The sequence below is a fragment of the Equus quagga genome, chromosome 6, assembly GCF_021613505.1.
Source record: "Equus quagga isolate Etosha38 chromosome 6, UCLA_HA_Equagga_1.0, whole genome shotgun sequence".
In the NCBI taxonomy this organism is placed as follows: domain Eukaryota; kingdom Metazoa; phylum Chordata; class Mammalia; order Perissodactyla; family Equidae; genus Equus; species Equus quagga.
Window position 1 is genome coordinate 65,429,351 of NC_060272.1, and position 26,431 is coordinate 65,455,781.

Here is a 26,431-nt window from a genome sequence, read left to right on the forward strand (position 1 = left end):
AGGAGTTCCAGCAGGCTGCATCAGGAGTCAGGAGTCCCCCCAGAAAATGTCTACATAGTCCTGACTAGAGGCTGCAGTGGTAAGGGGCTGAGGCTTGTTTTTAATGAATGGTGTTACCGTCTCAATTTTGAACAAGTTCTGTCATTTTACTTTGTGATACTGTAAACTTTGTATTTTACTCTAATGACAGGAATAGCTTGAGCAAGATTTTTTGACTCCTCTTCTTTCTCTCCTGGAGACATTAAGGAGTTGAAAAAGAATCCAAAATCAGGTAGCAGAAAGATTTTCAAAACATGTATTTCTCTACCTTTTAGTTTTAAATTGGGAATTTTCAGCACGAAAATTATCAGATATGCAATATATCAGTGTGCTTAATGAGAATATAGAGATGTGGCAAATTTAAGTCGCTTTGTTAAAGGCCTGACTTATAAACAAAAAATATAACTTGCAGTCAAATTTAAAGATCTCTTTAAAATATGCATATATTCTCCCGGCGTTTCACCACCTGAAATTATAGATTCTCTTTATAGCAGCAGAGTGCATGAGGCAGCATGAAACATGTTTTTCTGTGTGCACAGTCACATGGACATTGATTTTTCCATCCTCTGTTAGCAAGTAGATACATCCTGCTGTCATATCTCCTGTGGAAGATTGCTGCATTTCTTGGTGGGGGACTTGCAAATGAGGGGCTTTCGAAACTTGGAAAGTTGGCTTTGCAGCTTTGCAGCTGTGGATATGACCTTTCTCTAAAAATGAAAGCATGAGCTGCTTTTCATTTCTCTGGAAGGAAAATGCCACCTGTCAGAGAGTGCTGCAGCCCCTGCTCATATTTTGATAAGCAATTTCCATTTAGGTTTTCTTTTTCTAATGAAAAGTCTCAACTCATTGAAAAGTTTTTATAGCCGGTGAACCTAGTGGTTTAGGGGGAAAAAGGATTAATTTTAAGAAACTAAAAGAATATTTTTAGAAAAGTGTTTATATTGAATACTAATAAAATTTTACGGGCAGAGTGGATTTTGGAATTTGTCTAATTCCCTCATTTGCACATAATGAAGCTGAAATTCTTATCAATTCAACATCACACATGTACTTAGTGACAAAAATCAAAGCTAGGACCCATTTCTCCTAAATTCATTGGCATTGTTCTTTACTTTAAAAACCAAATAAGTTTCAAGAGGATCATGTCCCAACTTATTCCCATTTTCAAAGATAAAATTACTTGTTACCTATAGTAAAATATCTCTGGACATTTTGCTCCATTAATCAATTATGTTTAATTTTGGTAGATTTTTAATTATTTTTTCTAGTAAGTTATAAGCATTCAGCAATAATGGTCTATATAAATAGATTTGAAACTGCAAAGAGACAGTTACCTTGTAATCCATTATATATCCAATACGTGCCAAAATACAGAGGACACGGAAGATGCGCGTTAAATATATGCTAACTATAAATATATTTAATAATTAAATATACGCTATTCTGAGGAAAACTTAACTAAAACATGAAAACTGACTTTCAAGTACTTTACTGAATACATCATTTGTGTGGAAGTTGCAGTATTACTGAAGATGGAGATTTTGAGAGTATTTACCGGTAATCACAATGATTGCAAAACACATTTAAAATTTTCTCAACTATTGATGTCAAAGTTAACTTATCTGAAATTATGACTAATTATTGAAAAAGTTGCTAGAAAGTATAGAAAGCTTCCACAATATGACCCAGGTTTGATTCACATGGAACTGATGAATAATCAACTAACAAATACAAATATGCAAGCAACATCCGGGGACTCGTGGAAGTATTCTTTCAGCACACCAAAGCTGATAGCCTGATAGTTGACTGCAAAGGAGGCCAGTTAGAGAGATTTGGGATTAGGTCCTTGGAATTCTACAGATGTTAATGTGTGGGTCAGATTTTATCAGGTAAATATAGAATTCAGCCTGGTCCCCAGTGAATAAAACAGTGTGAAAGATTTTTCTTTAGATAAATGAAGATGTTTCTTTTGTGATAAAAAAAAAATCGTTTATTGAAGACACACTTTTGCAGGTAATGGGACCATCTCCACTAGTCATCACGATAATTCATTGAGATAAGTACTATTATGACCCCATTTTAGAAGTAGTCACACAACCAGAAAATGGCAGAGGTGAGATCTATAGAGGAAAAATAAGAAAAAAATTAATGGACAATTACCTAGTTAATTTTTACTTTAAAGACGTTCTTATCACTTAGCTTAGGAACAAGAAAATAATATTGCCATTTAGTTATCTGAATGAGATGTCTATATTGGTTTTATATCACTTTTATATGACAGATCTATTATTAAAGGGTATAAAATATCAATTGTTTAAATCTGGTCATATACCACATCCCCTATGGTATCACACTTCTAGAAGGGATCTTAGAAACCACGTAGTTTAATTTACTTGTTTTCTATTTGAGTGGACTGAGGGAGAGAGAGGTGACTTGCAAAGATAAAGGCAACACAAATAGTAAGCAGCAAAGCCAGGATGAAAAATCAAATGTCCTCTACATCAGATGAATGTTGCGGTTTCTAAGTCATGACATCCACCCTATTTGGAGACACAGGATTGGCTCAGAATTATCATATGAACTGAGTCTAATAGCCATGATAATAGGGATAAGTTCCTTGGAAGACTGGTGGTACTTTTTAAATAATGGTTTTATTGAGAAATAATTCACATAACACACAATTCATGCACTTAAAGGGTACTATTGAATAGTTTTTAACATATATAGCTTTTGTATATTCACAGAGGTGCACAGCCATCACCAAAATAAATTCTAGAACATTTTCGTCACCCCCCAAGAAACCTCGTCCCCATTAGCAATGACTCCCCACTCATACTCAACCTCTGCCCCCAGTTCTAGGCAATTACTAACCTACTTGCTATCTCATATTTTCCTATTTGGAACATTTCATATAAATTGAACCATACAATATGTGGGCTTTTGTCACTGGTTTCTGTCACTTAGCGTAATGCTTTCAAAGTTCATCTATGTTGTAGCATGCATCAGTATTTCATTCCTTCTTATTCATGAATAGTATTCCATTGTACGGATGTACCACATTTTTGATCAGTTGTTCAGTTGATGGACATTTGGGTCACTTTCACTTTTGGGTTATTATAAATAATGCTGCTATCAACATTCACGTGCAAGTTTTTGTGTGAACATGTGTTTCCATTCCAACTGGGTATATACAAAAGTGGAATTGCTGAGTCATAAGGTAATTTTATGTTTAAACATTTGAGGAATTGTCAGACTGTTTTCCAAAGGATTGGATCATTTTACATTCCCATCTGTTGTGTGAGAGTTCCAATTTCTCCACTTCATCTCCAACACTTGTTATTAGCTGGCTTTTTTATTATAGCCATTCTAGTATGTTTGAAGTGGTATCTTGTGGTTTTGATTTGCAGTTTTCTGATAGTTAATATTCTTGAGCATCTTTTTATATGCTTATTGACAGTTTGTCTCTCTTCTTTGAAGAAATGTCTATTCAGACACTTTGCCCATTTTTAAATTGGGTTATATATCATTTTATTATTGAGTTATAGGAGTTCCTTATATATTTTAGATACAAGTTCTTTATCAATATACGGTTTGCAAGTATTTTCTCCCATTCTGTGGATTGTCCTTTCACATCCATGATGGTGTCCTTTGAAAACAAGGTTGCATCTACTTTTATAAGTTGTATTTCACACACGAACCACGTGCTAGTGGAAGATGCCAAGGGAGTGAAATAGGCTGTATCCCTCTTATAGAATGCAGAGGTCATGACCAAGAATTTTATGGCATTTAAGGCTGGATACAAAACTTAGTCAGTCATTACAAAACATGCATGTTGACCTTCAAAATTAACTTTTCATAATGCATTATGGCTAAGGTACAGAATAGTATGTCAAACCTTAGAATTTAATATATAAATCTATACACACATATATATGTACATGTATGTACACGAGTTGACCATATACTCACATAGTATGCATTGAGAATTGGCTGACACAGACAGGCAAGAAGACCAACAACACACCACAAGGTGCCCCACGCATCTCTGCTGAGATACTTTTACTAGGCATCTTCAGACCAACACAACTTTATAAGTCAAGAACCTGTTTAGTGGAACTACAAGTCCACTCATTAGCTGCTTTTCTAGGTTTAGGTAACATCCTTCCTGCCCCAGCTCTGATTTATTTGAGGGTAGGGACTTCAATACTCAATTTGAGGGAGTGGAAATTAACCAGGAGTAAATGAATGGAAAGAAAGCCTTCCCCATCTATCTTTTTAAAGTGGCTCAATTATCTTGGCTTTATTATTTTTGGTTCAATTCCAAATAGTTGTCAGATACCATCATCTTGAACTAATTGCTGCCCAATATTGATTGATACTCAGCTCAGAGAAAGATATTTAAAGAAGGTGGCATGCAGCATATGTGGTCCATTACTTTTTTTCCATAGACTCTAAAATCTGTACTTTGATTCTTCTTTTTTTCAAAGAATACACCTCTTTTTTATGCTTTTTTTTGGTAAGGAAGATTGGCCCTGAGCTAACATCTGTTGCAAATCTTCCTCTTTTTTTTCTCCCTAATGCCCAGTACATAGTTGTATATCCTTGTTGCAAGCCATTCTAGTTCCTCCATGTGGGACATCGCCACAGTGTGGCTTGATGAGCGGTGTGTAGGTCTGCACTCAGGATCTGAACCCGGCTTCCAAAGAGGAGCATGTGAACTTAACCACTCAGCCATGGGGCGGCCCCTATGCCTTGACTCTTATTAACAAAGATGAGAGTTTCCAGTAATATATAATATATATTCATATATATATAATATATATTCATATATATATAATATATTCAATATAATATATTGGGATGAGATTTTTTTTTTACTGAAATGTATCTTTGATATATCATGCCCATACTGAGGGATGCTATAAGACAGGCTTAAGATGAGTGTCTGTTTTTGTCTTGAAAAGACCTTTAAGTAGTGGTGGCTAGTGAACGTTTTACAACTAGCTCTCCAGGAGACAAAAAGCCCTCATTTGTAGCCTCTGCTGATTTCCATGGTGTAAATTCTTCCACAGTGGCTGATTTCAAGATACCAGTGTGACATCACTGAACTCAGGGTTGGGAAGAGATACTTATAACCAATCCCATGAAGAGCTTTGAGCTAGTATGAGTCAAACCTCATACCCAAGCTCCTGAATGCCACTACCTACAGGATAAGCATAGTTTTTATCCTGTGGATACAGTTAGATATCAGATCAAATTTTAATTCTTGTGTTTGTACTACAAAACTTACAGCCAAATGGAAAACTAATTTAAAATTACATATGTAGGTCTTCATGGTATGCTTTTCGTTGTCTTATTTCTAGGGCCATTTGTAACTCAATCTTTGTTTTTGTTTCTCCTTTTACTCTTACTTTTAGTTTGCTCCATCTTTTAAAATTCTATTTGTAAGCTGTCTCAGTTATTTTCTGGAATGAGTTATAATAGATTTAAATAAATAAATGAATAATTCTTGAGCAACTTCAGGAACAGAATGGAAATTAAAGATGAAGTACTGGATAATCACTGGAATGAAAGTGAAAGAAAAGAGGTTGCATGTCAGCCTCACTTCTACCAGGTAGGAGCTATTCACTTCTCTCTCTGGCCCTTGGAGTCCTTGCCTATGCCATTAGGTGTGTCAGGATGAGCTCTAATATCATTCAAATTACCCTTAATTTTGTAACTCCAAAAGCCTCTGATTTATTCCCAAATTCTATTGATATTCAACACAGTTTGAATAAACTATATAATTTTATGCCTATGTTCAAATGATTTTAATATTATACTCAATTTTAGCTTTTGCAGATTGCTATTGGCTTGTTGGTGCTGACAGGCAAACTTGTGGGTGCATATTATTAGCTTTTTATAAAGTGACACTTCATCTGCAGGCAGAGTAACAAATTTTGAATTTTATGCATGAAAAGATTGATAGCTGGCACAATTATTAATTTCTGCAGGCTTCCTGTTGGTGGTATATGATTTGGAAAAGACATTTGCATTTATACTCTAATAAAAGAAGGCTCTATCCTCTCCTTTAATTTTGTAAAGCATAATACTTTAAGCATCTCCAACTTAATAGTCCTAATACCCAGGGATATGTTAGCAATTCATATAAGCAGGTGGCTATGCCATGGCAGAAAATGTCCTGGGTTTGTCAGAACTTGAGTTTGAATTTCAGCTGTGCTTTGATAACCACTTGACCTTGGAGAAGGTATGTAATATCTCCAAGCCTCAGCTTCATGCTATTTACCCTTCAGGATGATCTGAAGATCAAATGAAATAATGGGTTAAAAATCCCTAGCATAGCTACAGTTTGGCAAATGTGAACATTTATGAAAACCCTCTCACTGGTCTTCTCATACGCTCTTTAGTGCAAAGTTGCTCAGTCATACTCAAGGGCCTAGTTTAAACCAAATGGTATGGGAGTTGCTTCTTCTCAAATTCCTTAAAGTGGGTATATTCCTTCTTGACTTCTCTCACCAGAAGAAATTTAGGTAAAATATTTTAGAAACAAGTATTCCGAAGAGGAAAAAAAAATCTAAACCATTGTCTTAAAAGGCAAGGCCTTTGTGCTACAAATATTCTAAATTCAAAAGACTCCTTAGTTCTGCTTTTCTTTTTTATTTCTTAAATATGTGAAAATCACATTTCTAAGTATCTCCCATAAGGGAAGTATACTGATCTATTAAACATTTGGGAATAATAACGTTATATTCTAATTCCATGTTATAAGGAGACATAATATAGATGTTCTTAGAAGTTAAATAAGGAGAAAAGACTAAAAGAAAATCCTTTAAAAAGTTCTATGGGGGCTGCCAGTCCAGTGGCCTAGTGGGTAAATTCAGCCTGCTCTGCTTTGGGGGCCCGGGTTCACGGGTTCAGTTCCCAGGCATGGACCTACACCACTCATCAGCCACACTGTGGTGGTGATGCACTTATGAAATAGAGGAAGATTAGCCACAGATGTTAGCTCAGGACAAATCTTCAAGCAAAAAGAGGAAGATTGGTGACAGATGTTAGCTCAGGGTGAATCTTCCTCAGCAAAAAAGTTTCTATGGATCTGTACTTTCAAAATAAAGCTTACTTTATTGTGGAAGATATTGTCATCACCATATTTTTAAAATATGTTAAGGAAGGAAAGTGTCAGTGAACTTGTGAAAGAATCATTTAAATGCGTTTATATGGTACAAAATACAACTTATAAAAACACAAAAGTTATTGGATTCTTACTTTCAATTAGAAATTGTTAAATTTAAATTCCAGATAAAGAAGATAAGAATGATGTAAAGTGTATCAGTTAAAAGGTCATTACAATTAAGTATGAGATTGATGTCTCATGATATGACTCTTTCAAAAATACAATATACAAATGTACCATCAATGGGTACAGTGGGGAGAAAAATCCCAAAATGTCTCTGGGAAGAGGACTGTGGAACCATACTACAAAACAATAAAGCATATTTTTAAGAATATAAGTGAAATTTAGGAAGATATAAAGCTAATTGCCCCTTTATCTTATTATTTCACGTGTATAAGTATGTAAGACAGTATTAACGTGTGGATTTGATGGCTCCATATTATCTATATATCTACTTGTAGGCTCATATCTGTCATTACTAGTAGTATATATATACTTACATCCATAAAATTATTAATACAAAATACATTGTTTTGAGACTTTCAATGAATCTTATGTCTATTTCCAAATAAATATTAACAGATTTGATGTCTCATTTTCAACCTGAGTGTTTTAAGCATTCTTTAATGTGTAGAGAAAGGAGCAGAATTTCTTCCTTCTCTCCCATCTTCACTTGAGCCTCTGCCCAGACACTGGTCCATTGATACTCCAGATTCTGATGCCTTGGTTATGACCTCATTTCTTTCAACAAAGAGTGTATACTACAGTGTACCACGTTCATGCCCAGGAACACAGTCAGCAATGCAAAGACTATGCATTCCCTTGTGGACCTCTGCATTCTTTCCCCTCCAATCTTTCAGTAGAGCATAAACTGGGCACTTTCGCTCCCAGGACTATTAACTACTCTGACATTTACTTTGTTATTTTCTTCTACAACAACTATAACCAGTATGTGATAGTTTCCCAAGTTAGCACCTCCCTTTCTTATCTCTGAGATGATGTCTGTGAGATCTATTTGGTAAGCTATACAAATGTGAAGAGGTGTTGTTCTTAAAGGTTCATATTATTTAGTCCAAAATTGGTACACGGCTTCATGTAAAAATGTGTTTATTATTTTATGAGCTTGTCTCAGTGTCAGCTGTCACTGAAAGAACTAGAAAAGAGGAAATAGTGGGTAGGAGACGATCGAGTGCTTTCACACTTAGAACTGTTTCCGTCTGCTTTCGGAACAATCTTTCTCAAAGAGAATGTAGAGACTAGAAAATAACTGGCAAAGCTATTCGTGTAGGACCATGCTGACACCCTGATCTTGGTTTTCCAACCTCCAGAACTGGGAGAAATGAATTTCTATTATTTATAAGCTACTTGCTCTGCAGTATTTCATTATAGCAGCCCCAACAGAACAAGACAATTGCCTTAGAGATCATCTCTAGTCTTTTCCAGAATATCTCACTGGCACTGTGAGCTAACAGTGTTCTTTTCAAGATGGCTATAATTTTGGAAGGCTGAAATGTACAGAAAAAATATTTTCTTGGTGTTTAGCATTTCATTATTTTGTTCGTTTTATGACAAGCAATGACATGACATGAATTATTTTCTACCAGTGATTAATTAACTCAGTAGTTAGCTTTCAAAAATAGAAAGATATATTGATTTGACAGAACTTTCCTCTAGGCAGTATTCTAGATAGTAGGGGAATGGTGATGAATAAAACAGACCCATTTCCTTCTCTCACAGAGTTAACATTCTAGTTGGATATACAGCTATATGGGTGATTTTGGGATCTGAGATGACTTTTCCATAACATGTCATGTGCTAAATTTAAGTACTCTTCGCCTTAAGAGCCATTTCAATTAAAATTCTCATTTCAATATATTGATTGATTTTAAGAGAATAATAGATTTAATGTATTTATTTAACACAGAATTTTAGTGCACAGAGGCACGTTAAAGTTTATCAGAGCAGATCCCTCATATTACATATGATGACACTAATAGCCAGAAATATTAGTTTGCCTAAAATCACACAGGTAATTACTCCATAGTCATATTGAATTTTTCTCTGGTCCCCGTGTACTGAGTTTGAAAGAAATACACTCCACATTCTTACACTCCTGGGACTAGAGTTGGTCATTGTATGTTGACCTTACGTATTTCAAATGACTAAATCAGTGTGGCATAGAGATCAAGAACACAGACTTGAGACTAATTACCTGGATTTTAAGCATGACCATTTACTTCACAGGGAGTGTGTCCTTGTCTCAGTGTCCTCAGACACTTGGGATGGAATCCTGTCCTTACTTCAGTTTCCTATTTGCAAATAGTAATAAAATGAAAATTAAATGAATTAAAGCTCTTAAAGTGTGTAGAACAGTATCTGGCACAAAACAATTTATAAACGTTAGCTATTGTTATTATTGTTATTACCTTAAAGTATGGTGATTATACTCTTTGATCATTTTTTCTCTGTTTATAGAGAAGTAAACCATATTTTATAGAGTTTAAGAGAGACCTGGATTCATATACAGGGCTACCTTGGATATCTTGCCAATTCAGTTCCAGACCACTGCAATAAAACATGTATTGCAATAAAGCCAGTCATACAAATTTTTGGTTTCTGAGTGTATAAAATTTGTGTATACACTATATTGTAGTCCAGTAAGTGTGCAGTTGCATTGTGTATTAAAAAAAAGTGCATATCTTAATTTAAAAAATCTTTATTGCTAAAAAATGCTGACTATCATTGAAACCTTCAGCTAGTTGTAATCTTTTTGCTGGTGGAGGGTCTTCATGATGTTGATGGCTACTGACTTATCACGGTGGTGGTTGCTGAAGGTTGGGGTGGCTATGGCAGTTTATAAAAATAAGACAACAATGAAGATTGCCACATCGATTGACTCTTCCTTTCACCAACAATTTCTCTGTAGCAGGTGATGCTGCTTGATAGCATTTGAACCACAGTACAACTTCTTTCAAAATAGGAGCCAATCCTCTCAAACCCTGCTTTATGTAATAAAGTTTATGTAATATTCTAAATATTCTAAATAAAGTTTAAGTAATATTCTAAATCCTTTGTTGTCATTTTAATAATCTTTACAGCATCTTAACCAGGAGTAGATTCTATCTCAAGAAAAACTTCCTTTGCTCATCCACAAGAAGCAACTCCTCATTCATTAAAGTTTTATCACGAGATTGGAGCAATTCAGTCCCATCTTCAGGCTCCAGTTCTAATTCTAGTTCTCTTGCTATTTCCACATGTGCAGCTCCTTCTTTCACTGAAGTCTTGAACCCCTCAAAGTCATCCATGAGGATTGGAATCAGTTTCTTCCAGACTCCTGTTAATGTTGATATTTTGACCTCTCCTCATGCATCATGAATGTTCTTAATGGTAAATCCTTTCCAGAAGGTTTTCTATTTGCTTTGCCTAGATCCATCAGAGGAATCATCATGGCTGTTATAGCCTTACGAAATGTATTTCTTAAATACTAAGATTTGGACATCAAAATGACTCCTTGATCCATGGGCTACAGAATGAGTGTTGTGTTAGCAGGTATGAAAACAACATTAATCTTGTACATCTCCATTAGAACTCTTGGGTGACCTAGTGCATTGTCAATGAGCAGTAATATTTTGAAAGGAATCTTTTTTTCTGAGTAGTATGTCTCAACAGTGTGTTTAAAATATTCAGCAAGCCATATTGTAAACAGATGTGCTGTCGCTCAGCTTTGTTGTTCCATGTATAGAGCACAGGCAGAGAAGATTTAGCATAATGTTTAAGGGCCCTAGGATTTTCAGAATTGTAAATAAGCATTGGCTTCAACTTAAAGATACCACCTTCATTAGCCTCTAACAAGAGAGTCAGACTGTCCTTTGAAGCTTTGAAGTCAGGCATTGACGTCTCCTCTCTAGTTATGAAAGTCCTAGACGGAATCTTCTTCCCATACAAGGCTATTCCATCTACATTGAAAATCTGTAATTTAGTGTAGCCACCTTCATTCATAGTATTAGCTAGATCTTCTGGAGAATTTGCTGCAGCTTCCACAGCAGCACGTGCTGCTTCACCTGCACTTTTATGTTATAGAGATGGCTTCTTTCCCTAAACCTCATGAACCATCCTCTGCTAGCTGCTAACTTTTCTTCTGAAGCTTCCTCATCCCTCATAGATGAGAACTGAAGAGAGTTAGGGCCATCCTCTGGATTAGGCTTTGGCTTAAGGGAATGTTGTGGCTGGGTTGATCTTCTGCCAAGACAACTGAAACTTTCTCCACATTAGCAATAAGGCTGGTTCGCTTTCTTATCATTCATGTGTTCAGTGGAGTAGCACTTTTAATTTCCTTCAAGAACTTTTCTTTGCATTCACAACTCGGCCAACTGTTTGGCGCAGGAGTCCTAGCTTTTCTGCCTGTCTCAGCTTATCACATGCCTTCCTCACTAAGCTTCATCATTTTTAGCTTTTGATTTAAAGTAAGAGACGCGCAACTGTTCCTTTCACTTGAACACTTAGAGGCCATTGTAGGGTTAATAACTGGCCTTAGTTCAATATTGTTGTGTCTCAGGGAATAGGGAGGCCCTCAGGGAGGAAGAGAGACAGGGGAATGGCTGTTCGGTGGAGCAGTCAGAACACACACATTTATTGATTAACTTCGCAGTCTTACCTGGGCACAGTTTGTGGCTCCCCAAAACAAGTACAGTAGTGACATCAAGGATGACTGATCACAGGTCACCATAACAAATATAAGAATAATGAAAAAGTTTGAAATATTGCGAGAATTACCAAAATGTGACACACAGACTCAAAATGAACAAATTCTGTTGGAAAAATGGTGCCAACAGACTTACTCAACACAGAGTTGCCAGAAACCTTCAATTGTAAAAACCAGAGTGTCTATGAAGCACAATAAAGCAAAGCACAATAAAATGAGGTATGCCTGTATTCTATCATCATATTCAGTTTGATGTTCTGAATATGTGGTACTAAAATGCATTCGCATAGAATACACCGGGGGCTCTTATTTCTTATTATTGGGTAAATATTAGTAGGATTCATCAAGCAAGAGAAAACACACTGGAGATGGGGAGAGGTTACACAAGATAAGGTGGTTTAAGACATTTATTTGGAGCCACCTGTGCCATTGTAGACTGTCTTAATAGTGGTATGTAGGTCTTGAACTTAGGAGAATAAGACATTAAGATACAAGAATAGAAATACATATTTTTGAATCTAAGCTCCACTCTTTACCAACTTAGTCCTGGGGCACAGCTACTAATTTCTGAATTTCAGGTTTTTAATTTGCTAAAAATAAATGAAAGTAAAAATACCAAACTAAATCGCAAATAATGAAGTATTGTGTGTAAAATTAGCTAGCACTGCACCATAGATTTGAATTTACCCTTTATCTGTCTTGTTTTTCCTTCCCATACCTTCTCTTCCCTTCTTATATGGTATAGTGGGAACATCATGGGTGTTGGAGACAGAAAGACCTTGGTTTGAATCCTCATTCTATCACTCTCATTACTGTGACCTTGAACACATTACTTAGTCTTCACGAAATTTAGTTTTATCATCATCTATATAATAGGCATGTACCTATGCACTGATTTTGTCAGGATTAAGTGAAGATTTAGAAATTATTTATTATTATTATTTGCGTAATATTCCAGGAATATAGAAGATGTTTGCAATGTTATTTTCATTATCATTTCTCTTTTCTTTGTATCATTTCTGTTTTCTATCTATACTTTCTCCTTCTTTATTTTTTTTTGGGGGGAGAAGATTAGCCCTGAGCTAACTACTGCCAGTCCTCCTCTTTTTGCTGAGGAAGCCTGGCCCTGAGCTAACATCCATGCCCATCTTCCTCTACTTTATATGTGGGACGCCTACCACAGCATGGCTTGCCAAGCGGTGCCATGTTCGCACCCGGGATCTGAACATGGAACCCTGGGCCACTGAAAAGCGGAACATGCACACTTAACCGCTGCGCGACGGGGCCGGCCCCTCCTTATTTCTTTTTAATTACCCTGAGAAAATCTAGAGTAAATACATTGGAAAATTCTTCATAAGATCTTGATTTTAGCGTTCTTTTATTCTATACTTTATTTTAGGTTTTCTATTATTGGTCACAGCAAACTTAAATGATGTCTAAATGCAGCTTTCTATTAATAAATGAAAGCAACATAAAATTTTATGCATGACTTACTTGGTTGACATACTTTCTCATTTGTTGAAATAAAAGAAAAATATACTCTTCAGAGAGATTAAAATCTTGCTTAGAGTGTTATCCAAGGGTTTCTGAATTCTCAATTTACTTGATCCTTTCTTTTAATCCTTTCTTTAACTTCAAGTTTTGAACACCACAAGATGTATTTTTAAAAGGAGTCAATGCAGAATAATTATTTTAATAATGATGAATTTTCTAAGATTCAAACAATCAGAATAATTAGTCTTTATTTTCATTCAACAACTTGCTCATTCTATTGTTAGCCATTTTTTTCTTAATCATAAAGCATAAATAATATCTGCCCTTGTTAGCCTCTTAGGATTACTGAGATGATGAAATAATTGACATATAATTTTAAAATTCATAAATAAGGTATTGTTAATAATACCTTAAAGAAATATTAATATAGATGTAATTAACATATCAAAAGATAAAAAATTATTCTGTTGTATAGTTGACAAAAATCTGCTGTTAGTAAATAATTTGTATAATTCAGCAGAGGTTTCTATACTATTTTTTAACTTCAAAAGTAAAATTTTCAGGGAAGGTACCATTTAGATGAGATTTAGAGTGTTAAGCATACGGTTGGAAGAAGAAATGTGAATGCTGCTAAAAAATAAAGTTTTTGGCAGTTCATTTTCAAAGGAAACACGTAAAACTCTAAAGTGTCTACCAGTTGTATGGTACTAAAATAAACCTATCTTTGTTTTTCAAAGTTTTATCAATAACCATGCAGCTGTGAACTGCACATGCTGAATTAAATCAACATGTTGGAAGAAAAGGAGTTGATGATGGCACTAATCACTGAGTATTTAAATGATGTAAGAACTGAGAAGAAGGAAAAAAGGAGACAGGAAAAAATAAATCATAAAGGGCAGACAATTAGTAACTGGGGCAAGCCAGTGGCTATAATGAACACATTCTGTAAAATAGCATGAAAAATGATGCTTAAAATATTGTGCCTACAATTAATTATTGCTGCTTCTCTTCCTACCCAGAGGATCATATACTGAATTTGTAACTTTATTATTCCAAACTAATTGGCTTTGTACATATTTCTGACAAATTCCTTTAAAGTCTTCATGAAGTCCCAGTAGTAGATATGATCAAGTGATATAAAGTGACCTGCATATACTGCGGGATGATTTTAAATGTAATTACTAAAATAGCAAGTGTTTTCAATAATACTCTGTTATTTAAATCCTAAGTTAAATACTTATCAAACACAGTAAAAAACTGAAAACAAATTACCTATATTATTCAACTCAGGAGGCCAGAGAAGAGATTTAAAAGAAGCTAAGGAATTTGAGAAGAAAAAGCAATTAATTTTATAAATAGTTATAAAATAGAGGAGACACGAAGGAAGGCAGTGATTAAATGGTAGAATAGAGTGAAACTTTATTGATAATCACATTAAATGTTAATGGAGTAAACACAACAACTAAAAAGTAGAGACTGACAGAGTGAATTAAAAAAAAGACATCGATGTGGTTTCTAAACAAATGGGTTTTAAATATAAATGAGCATAGAGGTTGAAGGTAAGTTGATGGAAGTGTGTATCATACAAACAGGATAATAAAGCTTGTCTGAATAAGGGTTGTCTATATTAATATTAGATAAATAGACTCCAAGACAGAGTATATTGTGATTGAAAATCAGGAACAGTTCATAATGATAAAAAGAGTGTTTTCATCAGGAAGACATACAACCATAAAGTGTATGTGCCTAAAGAAATAACTTCAAAACACATTAAGGAAAAAAATTACAGAATTAAAGGGATTTAATTTAGCCCATTTTACAATCACAGCTGGAGATTTTACCGCCCCATTCTCGGCAGTTGAAAGAAAAATAGACAAAATAATCACTAAGACAGAAATGATCTAAACAAGACTACTAACCACCTTGCCCCAACTGATACTAAAGGACAACACATCCTAGAACTACAGGGTATTTTCTTTCCAAGAGCACATAATGTATTCACAAAGAAAGCCCATAGACTGAGCCATAAAACACATATCCATAAATTTAAAACATTGAAATCATACAGATTATATTCTCTGACTAGTATGAAATGAATAATAATTTTATGATATCTAGGAAAATATCAGATATTTAGAAATTAAACAACACACTTCTAAATAATCTATAAAGCAATAACAAAACCACAAAATAAACTAGAAAATATTTGAATTAAATGACATTGAAAATGCAATTTCAAAATTTTCAAGATACAGGAAAAGCAGTGCTTTGACATACATGTGTGGCTTTAAATGCAGATGTGCAAAGCAAATGCTGAGTACACAGGAAAAAGGAAATAAAGATAAGAGTAAGAATCAATGGATGGGGAATAATAGAGGTATTAATAATATATAAATAATAGAGAAAATTAACGAAATCAAAAATGGCTCCATGGAAGAACAATCAAATTGATAAACTCTTAGATAGGCAAATTAGAAATTACTAATTTCAGAAATGAAAGCTGAGAATTGTGGTAGATGCTACAACAATAAAAGGACAATAAAAATTTTATGATGAATTGTTGGCTAATGTTTGACAAGTTAAATGAGATGAGAAAAAAAATCCTCAAAAAATACGCTATACCTAAACAGATTCAAAATTAAAGAGAAAATGAAAAATCACTATATATCTTAGAGAAATAGAACGTGTTATAAGAATTCTGTCAACGAAGCTGACCTCAGGCTCAGATGGCTTCAAAGATGACTTCTACCAACTATTTAAGCAGAAATGCCAACATCACACAAATTCTTCCAAAAAAGCATAAGAGGATGGAACAATTCCAAACTCATTTCATGAGACCAACATAACTCTAACACCAAAGAAAACATTTACACAAAATAACAAAATGAACACAAAACACAAAGAGAGAGTAAAAATAAATAAAAATGTAAACATCTCTCATAAATATAAATGCAAAATTATTTAAAAGAATATTAACAAGTAAAATCCAGCAATATTTAAAAAGCTTACTAGACGCCAAAAAAGAAGTTTTTATCCCAGTAACGCAAGATTGGTATAACATTTGAAAATCAATCTTATATTTTACCATAAAAAGAAGAAGAAGGGACAAAAAAACCTGTGATCATTTCAATAGATGCTGTAAAAACATACAACAAAATTCAGCAATTAAAAAATTCTTAACTAAATAGAATATTTCTTAAAGTATTAAAATAATACTTAATATTGAAATGTTGAACACTTTCTTCCAAAGACCAGGAAAAAGGAAAGGCTGCCCACTTCCACTACTTCTGTCCTACAAGGTACTAGAGCTCTTCTCTGATGCAACAAGAAAAAAAAAGAAATAAAAAAAGAATAAAGATAGAAAAGGAGGAGGTAAAACTGTTTATATTTGCAGATGACATGATTATTTACATAGAAAGTCCTGAAGAATCTACAAAGCAATTACTAGCACTAATGAATACATCTAGCAAGTTTGAAAGAGAACAGGTTAATAAATATCAGCCATAAGTAAACGTAAAAAGAAGTGAAGAAAAAACACCACTTAAAATAGCATCCATAAACATAAAGTGCATTTGAATAAACTTAATAATAGATACGCAATGCTTCTGCATAAAGGTGTACAAAATATTGCTGACCTAATCGAAGGCAAACTAAATAATTAGACTTATGTATGGAAGATTCATTATCGTTAAAATGTCAATTTTACCCAAATAGACTTAGAAAATAGACTTATAAATTCAATGCCATCCAAATCAAAACACCAGAAAACTTTGTCTGTAGAAATTGGCAAGTTAATTCTAAAATTTATATGAAATTACAAAATAAAGATTAACCAACGTTATCTTGAAAAACAACGTAGAAAGATTTACATTACCTGACTTCAAGAATTACTACAAAGTTACAAGATTGTGTGGTACTGGCTCATGTATTGACAAAAAGATCAATGTAAGTAAATAGAGAGCTCAAAGATACACTCGCATTTGTACAGACATTTGACTTGTAAAAAGGGTGTCACATTAGTAAAATAGAGGAATAAAATTTTTTCAATAAATTTTTCCAGAGAAACTGTATATTCATATGGAAAAATAAAGGGAGAGAAATTTGACTCCTATCTTACATGATGCAGAAAAAAATGATTAAATATGGGTCATAGACTTAAAGGTAAAATCTACAAGCATAGAAATTTTAGAGGAAAACATAAGCAACTATCCACATGACTTGGAATGCACAAGCTTTTGTTTTGTTTTTGTGTTTTTGGCTAGTTCACAAAAAGCAATAACTATACTTACATGAAAATCTTAGAAAATCTGTTTATCAAAAGCATCAATTAGAAAATAAATGTGTAATCCATAGACCAGACAGAAATATTCACCAAAAATTATGAACAAGGTCTGGTATCTAAGCATTTACAAAGAACTCTTACAACTCAATAATAAAAGGACAAATTAGCCAATGGGGAATAAATGGGCAAAAGACTCGAACAGAAACTTAAAATAAAAAGAGATATGACTTGATATAAGACATATGAAAAATGCTCAATGTCATTATTAATAGGGAAATGCAAGAAATGTAAGCTACAATCACAGTAGATACCACATAATATTTCATACCATATATATTTAAATTACTTCAAAGAGATAAAGGCCCAAACTGTAAAATTTCCAAAAGAAAACATAGGGGAAAATCAGATGACTCCGGACTTGTTAAAGAAATTTTAAATAGAGCACAAAAAATGAAATACTACAAAATAAAAATAAAATAAGTCAATAAATTGGACTTCATCAAAATTAACATTTTGGCTTTCAAAAACTCTACTGTGAAACTGAAAAGGCAAGCCACTGTCTGGGAGTAAGTACTTTCAACATCTGCATCTGACAATGCACTTGTATTTAGAATATATAAAGAACTCTCACAATTCAATAAAAAAGATGTCAAACAACCTATCAACAAAAAGATATAAACTATTCCCCCATTTAAAACAAAATATTAGGGAATTTAATGCAAAATAGGCAGAGATTTAAAAATGAATAAACAATCAAAAACTCCAAAAGCCTTTTCATTATCTTACTTTTGGTTGATGGATGCAACACTCTTTCAAAATTCTCAGTGGCTCCTCTTATTATTTTCATCTAATCAATGAATTCTCTCAGTTTCGTTCAAAATAACTTGTTCGTCTTGGTCATTTCTGCACATCGCTTCTACTCATCAGGTATTTTCAAAAGATCGCTGATAGATTTTGACGGTACTTGAAGATGTGAGTTGATAGGCAAAGCTAAACTGTGGAGAGTCCTCTGCAGTTTTACAATATCTTGCTAAAAGCCCCTTCTCTGCATTGCTGCCTGGCTGTAGGCTCAGTGTACACTGCGCCATCGTGTGACCAGACATGCTTTCCTGTGCGGTGGATGGTGACAAGTGGGCAGACTGCCTGCAGTCAGACACCATGGCCACAATGCAAAGAACTTGAATACAGGCGTGGACACTTTATGCATTTCACACACAAAAACACACTCCAGAAAAAGAGAAGAAATAGTGTATATTTGGAAAATGTCACAAAAAATCAAAGAACAAAGTAATTCCCTTTCCTCTTTATAGATGAACATCATTTTCCCAGTAACCTTTCCTCAGGGCCATTCCTGCTTTCATGTCTGTATTCTACTCAGCCCGCCCTTTCCTGCGGTGTCAGTAAGCCCTTCACCATCCATCCTGGAGATACAGCTTCTGCAGCATTGACTAATAAGGGCCTAATATCATTTAATAAACAGAGGGTAAGCTTGACTCAAATGAAGCTTTTATTACTTCTGTAGTACATTTAATAAAAAGGTTACTTAATTTAAAAATAATTTAATTTATTTTAAATAAATAAGGCAATAAGAGGGAAAACAGACAGAGTCATAGCATAGCAAGTACAACTTTTAATCTAATTGACTGAGAGAATGGGACTCCTTCCTGGGAACTGGGAGAACAGCGGTGTCTCAAAAGAGGATTAGGTGCCACCTGACATGGCCCACTTCATCCCAACCCTGTTGACTAGAAATGTGCCAATTTTCTCTCCATCTATTCAAATTTTCACAGTTCCTCAAGAACTAACAGTCTAAGCTGTTGTTGACTGTATGTTTACCTAATCCTCACATTTTACCTATGTAGGTCTTATCTGCTCAATTAGGTTAAATTTGAAGACTGAGATTTTGTATTACATAGAGAATACTTATGCACACAGAATACACATACACAGAGAATGGTTCTAGCCCTAAAACAAGTAAAAGTTTTTTTTTAATTAATGACTCTAAAAGTAGGTTGTATCTGTATCAAGGAATCAATTTTAATATTCTCAAGTGATCTCATAAGCTTACACTTTTTATACTCACACAGTGATTTTATTTCTTTATGGTCTTTGCTTTTTAAATGACCTGCTGATCATGAAAGCTTATATTGCCTTTGTGAAGTAACACCATATTTTTCTGGTTAATTGTCCATTGTCATCTTTGATACGTCATTCAACATTAAATGCATTCTAATAGTTATTACACCTTGATAATATATACATTTCCATTTCAAAATAAAATGAATTAAAAGCAAAATGTTTCTAACACATGGAATCATCTAGTGATAAAAACAAAATGTCTTTTAGGCAGAAGAGTATTGTATAAATGATTTCCTTTCAAATTTTTGAGTGGAAGGCACCATATATACTATCAGATTTTTTTATAACAGGATTGTATAGGGAGCTCCTGGCATCCCTTTGAAAGCAGACCTTCCATAGTCTAGGACAGAAGAATTTTGCTAAATTATGCTAACACAACTCAAAATTTAGGTTTGTAGACAAAGCACAATTTACTGTATATTTGCTAAATCTAGAGAAAGTGGATAAGAACTTTTAACAGTTAGTGTGTATCTAAAGCCTGGACGGTATTAGACCAATGTGGTAGGAGATTTCTCCAATAAATACTAATTTGAATAAGGTAATACTGAGAATATGTCTTAAACTGCCAAAATGCAGAGTCATCATGACAGTAGAATACACAGATGTACCAAATGAAAATTCTCCCCATGGTAAAAATGTTTTGAGTCATATATTCATTTAGGAGCCTATATTCAAATATATATATATATATATATGTATACATTGAAATTCCTCTTTCAGCATCATCTTTTCGAAAATAAGATAGAGTATGTTATTCAAATATAGGTTTGAATCTGTTCTGTCACTTACTATCTGTGTGATCCTGAACAATTTACTTAACCTCTCTGATCCTCAGTTTCCATGCATATAAAATCTGGATAATGAGTTCTCAATGTTTTGGGAAGAATTAACATATTTTTTTTTGCTCAAAGTTAAAGATTAGTTAAAGAGAGAGAATTTGTTGAAACTTGGAATTTGGCTACACAACTGAACCCTTAGAAACTGACAGAGTGTAAAAAAAATGGAAAAAGTACATAAGAAAGTGTAAACAGCATCCACAGTGAGACTCATGACCTTCTTTGGGACTTACGTCTAAGATCTCTGTGGAATGAATTTGGCCCAACAGTTCTCTTATGATGATAACAGTTCCCTTATGTATAATTCATGCTCCATAATAAATCCCACGCTGGAAAATCAGCCCCAAAGCTTCTTCAGGGAAACAAAAACCATTCTAACTCAAAAAATACAGGATACACTAAACAGAAATAGTATTTTCAATGCTATTTATATCTTTTAAATTATAATTAATTGAAGCAAAACTTTAATACTGTAATTCTAAAGTCATATATGGCTTTTGATATTGATAAATAATTGTCAGGCACTGTACAGCAAATTTAAATTAAATTTAAAAGTAATAGATATTTGGCCAATTACCTAATTCATTAATAAGGAAATATTCACATGTGAAGAAAATGATATTTTATAGAAAATATAAATAGCAGGAAGTATAATAGGCCAAAGCATATGTAGTAACCACTCATCTTTAAAAATAGAATATTATTAACAGTTTTAAGGACCCAACTTTGTTACTTCTTAATTGCATTCCATTTCTCTACCCCTGTGGCTCTCTCATCAATATTAACTGCTTCTCTGATTTTTCTGTTTATATTTTCCTCACTTTTACTATAATTTTACCACAGATGTATGTATACCAAAGCAATATATTATTAAATTATATAAATATATACATGCATGCAAATTTTCTATATAAATGGTATAATGCTGTTTATACTTAGTGTATTGTTCCGCCACTCGCTTTGTGCACCTAATTTATGTTTGGGAATTCCATGCTTATTTATCCCTCTACCTCTCATTTATCTACTCTTCAATAAGAGTAGCACTGACTCAATGTGTCAAAGTGCGAAGTCCAAACAGGTGGACTATTTTCCATTTTTGTATTAAAATCAGTATAGCAGTGATATTCTTGCAGATGCCTCCTGATGCCCATTTATATGAGACTCTCTTTGGTACTTTCCTGAGACTGAAAATGCTTGGTCACAAGCGTGCATATCTTTCAAATTACCTAGATAGTGTCATACTGTCTTCAAAGTGTTTATACTAATATACTTTCAAAATGCTATACGCAAAATCCCATCGCTGCATGTTCTCACCAACAGTTGGTACTTCCCACATACTCTACTGTTTGTTTGGTATAAAATTATATTTCATTTAATTAGAATTTCCCAGATTACTAACGAGGATGGGCATTTTTCATGTATTAATTGACCACTCGTCTCTTTTCTTCCATAAAATGGCTGTTCATATCTTTTTTTTTTAAGATTGGCACCTGATCTAACATCTGTTGCCAATCTTCTTTTCTTTTCCTTCTTCTCCTCTCTAAAGCCCCCCAGTACATAGTTGTATATTCTGGTTGTGGGTCCTTCTGGTTGTGCTATGTGGGACACCACCTCAGCATGGCTTGATGAGCGGTACTAGATCCACGCCCAGGATCCAAACCAGCAAAACCTTGGGCCACTGAAGTGAAGCACACAAACTTAACCACCTGGCCATGGGGCCAGCCTATTTTCATATCTTTTGCACATTGAATTTATGTTTTAAATCTGTCTTGATTTTTCTATGACTTTTTTTTCTTTCTTCTGTTTTCTGTTGAGTTTGGACATATTCTTATTCCAGTGTCATTTTTTTTCCTCTTGTTTTATTTATCTCACTGATTATCGAAATACAGTTTTGTCTAGTATAAAGTTCTAGGTTAGTAGTTCTATTTCCTAGTGTTTTGAATGCATTATTCCAAGATATGTTAGTTTTCTTTGTGATTCCCTTGTATGTGATCTTTCCTTTCTTTCTTGCTGAATTTAATACTTTCTCTAGTTCTCGGCACTCTCACTGCAATAGGACTAGATGTGGTTTTACTTTATTTTTATTATTTTGCTGAGGAAGATTTGCCCTGAGCTAACATCCACTGCCAATCTTCCTCTTTTTGTATGTAAGCCATTGCCACAGCATGACTACTGACAGACAAGTGGTATAGGTCTGTGCCCAGGAACTGAACCCAGGGTCGCTGAAGTGGAGTGTGCTGAGCTTAACCACTAGGTCACTGGGACTGGACCATTATTTTATTTATTATTATTAAAATTCACTGGGCTATTTGAACTCAAGCTTTTGAGTCTTTCTTTTTTTTTCTGGAATATTCTCAGATATTATATCCTCAAACTATCTCTTCCCTTTCTGGAACACTGTTTAAAATAATATTAAATTTTCTCATTTTATTCTACATATATCTTAAACTCTCCTTCATATTTTCCATCTCTACTTATATCTGTATACTGCATGAGATGTAATTTCATAGGTATATCTTGTGGTTCAATAATTTTTAATCTATCACAAAATCTGCTATATTACTCCCAATTGCTCTTTATTTCAATTATTATTTTTTTTATTCCTAGAAGCTCCTTGGTCCATTTTAAAAATCTTTCTGGATATTTTTGATAGTCTTTTAATCCATGATTCTTTGTTTCAAGTTCATCTTTAATTTTTAATAATTTTGTACATAATTAACCATTTATGTTTTATTTCTGATAAGTCCTTTTAAATCCTTGAATCTTTTTCTTATATTCACTCATATTGACTGACTTCTTTGTTTGTTTTTTTAATTCTTTATTTTGAGTTAAGTTTACCTGAACATTAGCTTGAAGGTGTTTATTTGAAGAGGGTTGCATTTAGAAACTTTGAACCGACCTCTGTGTGTGTCAAGGTATACATTGTCTTCACTAGAGATCTTCCAACTGTATGTACACTACAGATGTAAACTCTAGACCTAAGTGAGAGAGGCCTTCACTACAAAACCCACGGGAGACCATTTTAAATTCGGAGCTAAGACACAGGCAGTTATTCTTTGGGTCCCTTTGCTCACAGTCATATTTGAATTCCTTCACTCCCAGTCTTTCTCTGAGACAGTGGTCTTCACTGTCTAATCTATCAAGTTATTTGCAAGAGACAACCCCTCCTCCTTCTGCAAAAAAGAAAAGTTTTAGTTTTTCCTAACACTGATTCAACTAGCTATTTCTTTTTTTGTTTGATCGTTTCTTGGGGATTGTCTTTAATATTCTGTGAGCTTAGCAAGACATTTAAAATCACATTTGCTATAATTTACCCAGAATCAGGATATTTTTAAGTAGGTTATCCAGTCCAGAGTACTTCTAAAAGCAGAAGTCAATTAAGTAAAATTGGCATCATTTGAGATTTTTGATAATATACCATAATTTGGCAATGAATTGTAACTGTTTGACATGCTTTCTGTTCTAAGGATTTCTAAAGAAAAGCAACTGTTGATATAAATAGTGGAGTCTTCTCTTTAAAATCAGCTTTTATATGAAAATGACATTATTCATCTCATCTAACATTCAACGAGGTAAGACTTTCTATCCTGGTACCATTCAAAAGCACATCTCTGACATTTAGTAGAAAACACTTAGTCATTTGTTTTACAAGGAGACCTTGGACTTATCCATGAAATCGAAAGGAATGTGAAAAGTAAGGCAGAAATATACTTCGGGTAAGACAGACTGAGAGAGAAATGATTTCATTTCAAACATTCCCACCAAGTGGGGCTCAAGCAAAGCTCTGTGGGAGGCACACATTTACCAAAGGAGGATGGGCAGGAGGAAAGAGGAGCATTCTCCCTGTAAGTGTAACTGACTGAAAATTAGCTTAAAGATGAAGATTAGAAACTACAGCTGGGAAAAACAAAAAGAACCAATTTTAGATATCTTCTAAAATATATCCCAGCTTCAATTTGAGTAGAAATGTATTAAAGTTAAAGGAAAATAATCCACTTCTATTTGAAGCTTCTTCAGTTTTGGAACGTATGTGATGTCATTCATAAACAGACGCATCATGAGCATGCATCCCACTTTTAAAATTTAAACTGTTGCTTCTCCAATTCTCTTATCAATATTTTCTAAGAAAAAAGACACACCTTATACTACGTATAATTTATAGATATTTTTCTCTTGTCATAGGGATAAACCTGAATGACAGTTTTCACTAACGTTAACTTTTTCATTGTTTTTCTGTGAAATTGCTGTTGATGGGGGATTACTCTGAAGAGCGAATTAATAATAGATTAACACTTATCGCAGTCTTATTGATTATAAAGAAAACTTAGTTGAATTTCTTCATTTTATAAACTAAGTATTGACAACTAGAGCACTTGATTAGCACAATTGATTTCAGTGGCAAAACCTTAGCAAAATGTCACACTCTAGCTACTTTGCCTGCTGACAGTGATACGTTTTACGGCAATTTGTGCTGAGAATTGGTGTTTCCTCATAGACATTTCTTGCTGCATGATCTTTTGCTCATTTCCAGCTGTGACACTAGGCTATTAAACTGCAGGTTTGATTATTTTCAGAGCTACTGACATATACCATTAAGGAAATTTGAGGTATGGTGGTAAATATCACTGACAAGACCACAATGTTCATAGATCGACTATGTGGACATACCCAACAATAAGAGATCCTGTTAGATTAGATTTTAGAGAAGCTTCATTATATGCCTGAACTTAAAAATCCCTGAAGAAAATCAAATAAGTATGTTTAATTATTTTAAAACTAAAAGGAAAGTTTTCAAGATTTTTCCCCCAAAGATCTGCCTTTTCACAGTCTAAGCAGATTTTAAGTGTCATTTTGATATTTGGGACAGGGAAGGCATTTCGTTGTTTTTTTAAAAATTTTTATTGAGCTAATGATAGGTTACAATCTTGTGAAATTTCAGTTGTACATTATTGTTTGTCAGTCATGTTGTAGGTGCACCCCTGCACCCTTTGTGCCCACCCCCCACCCCACCTTTCCCCTGGTAGCCACTAATCTGTTCCCTTTGTCTGCATTTTTAAATTCCTCATATGAGTAGAGTCATACAGAGATTGTCCTTCTCTATCTAGCTTATTTCACGTAACATAATAAGGAAGGTATTTCTGAAGAGAGCCATTAAAACAGAGATTTGGATGAAGTGATGAAGTAGGACAGGTAAAATCTTGAGGAAAGGCATTTCTTGTGAGGGTAACAGAAATTGCAAGTGCAGCTTGTTCAAGGTAATAAGTGGGATTAGAGGGCAGAAGATGAGTTCAGAGATGTTAGCCATGATATTAAGTATGAAATTGATTCTAAGTGTGGTTTAGAAAAAGAATACAGAATTGCTAACTGGAATATTCTTTCATAATTTTTTTTATAACAATGTTAGTGTTTTTTAAGGCAAAGAACAAAAGTGAACATGTAAATTAAAAGTTCTACCTCCCGAGGTGAAGAGATATTGGGCAAATTTGATCTTGTTTCTCTTCAAATAACAGAAGAGGTCCTTCCCAGTGTACCTGGTTAATCAGAAACTGTGTTACTAAAGAGAAATTTTATGTCATATGTGATGTTTTGAGGAATGAATTTATGTGGTCTTTTCATTTGTCTTTATAATCTATTGGCTATTTGATTCACTTTGGGAAGAATTACACACATTTTATCAGATAAATGATAAGTGATTTTGTAAATGTTGTCGGCATACAAGAATTGGCTCCTTTAGCAGTTAATAAACATGTAGACCTTTTAGAAAA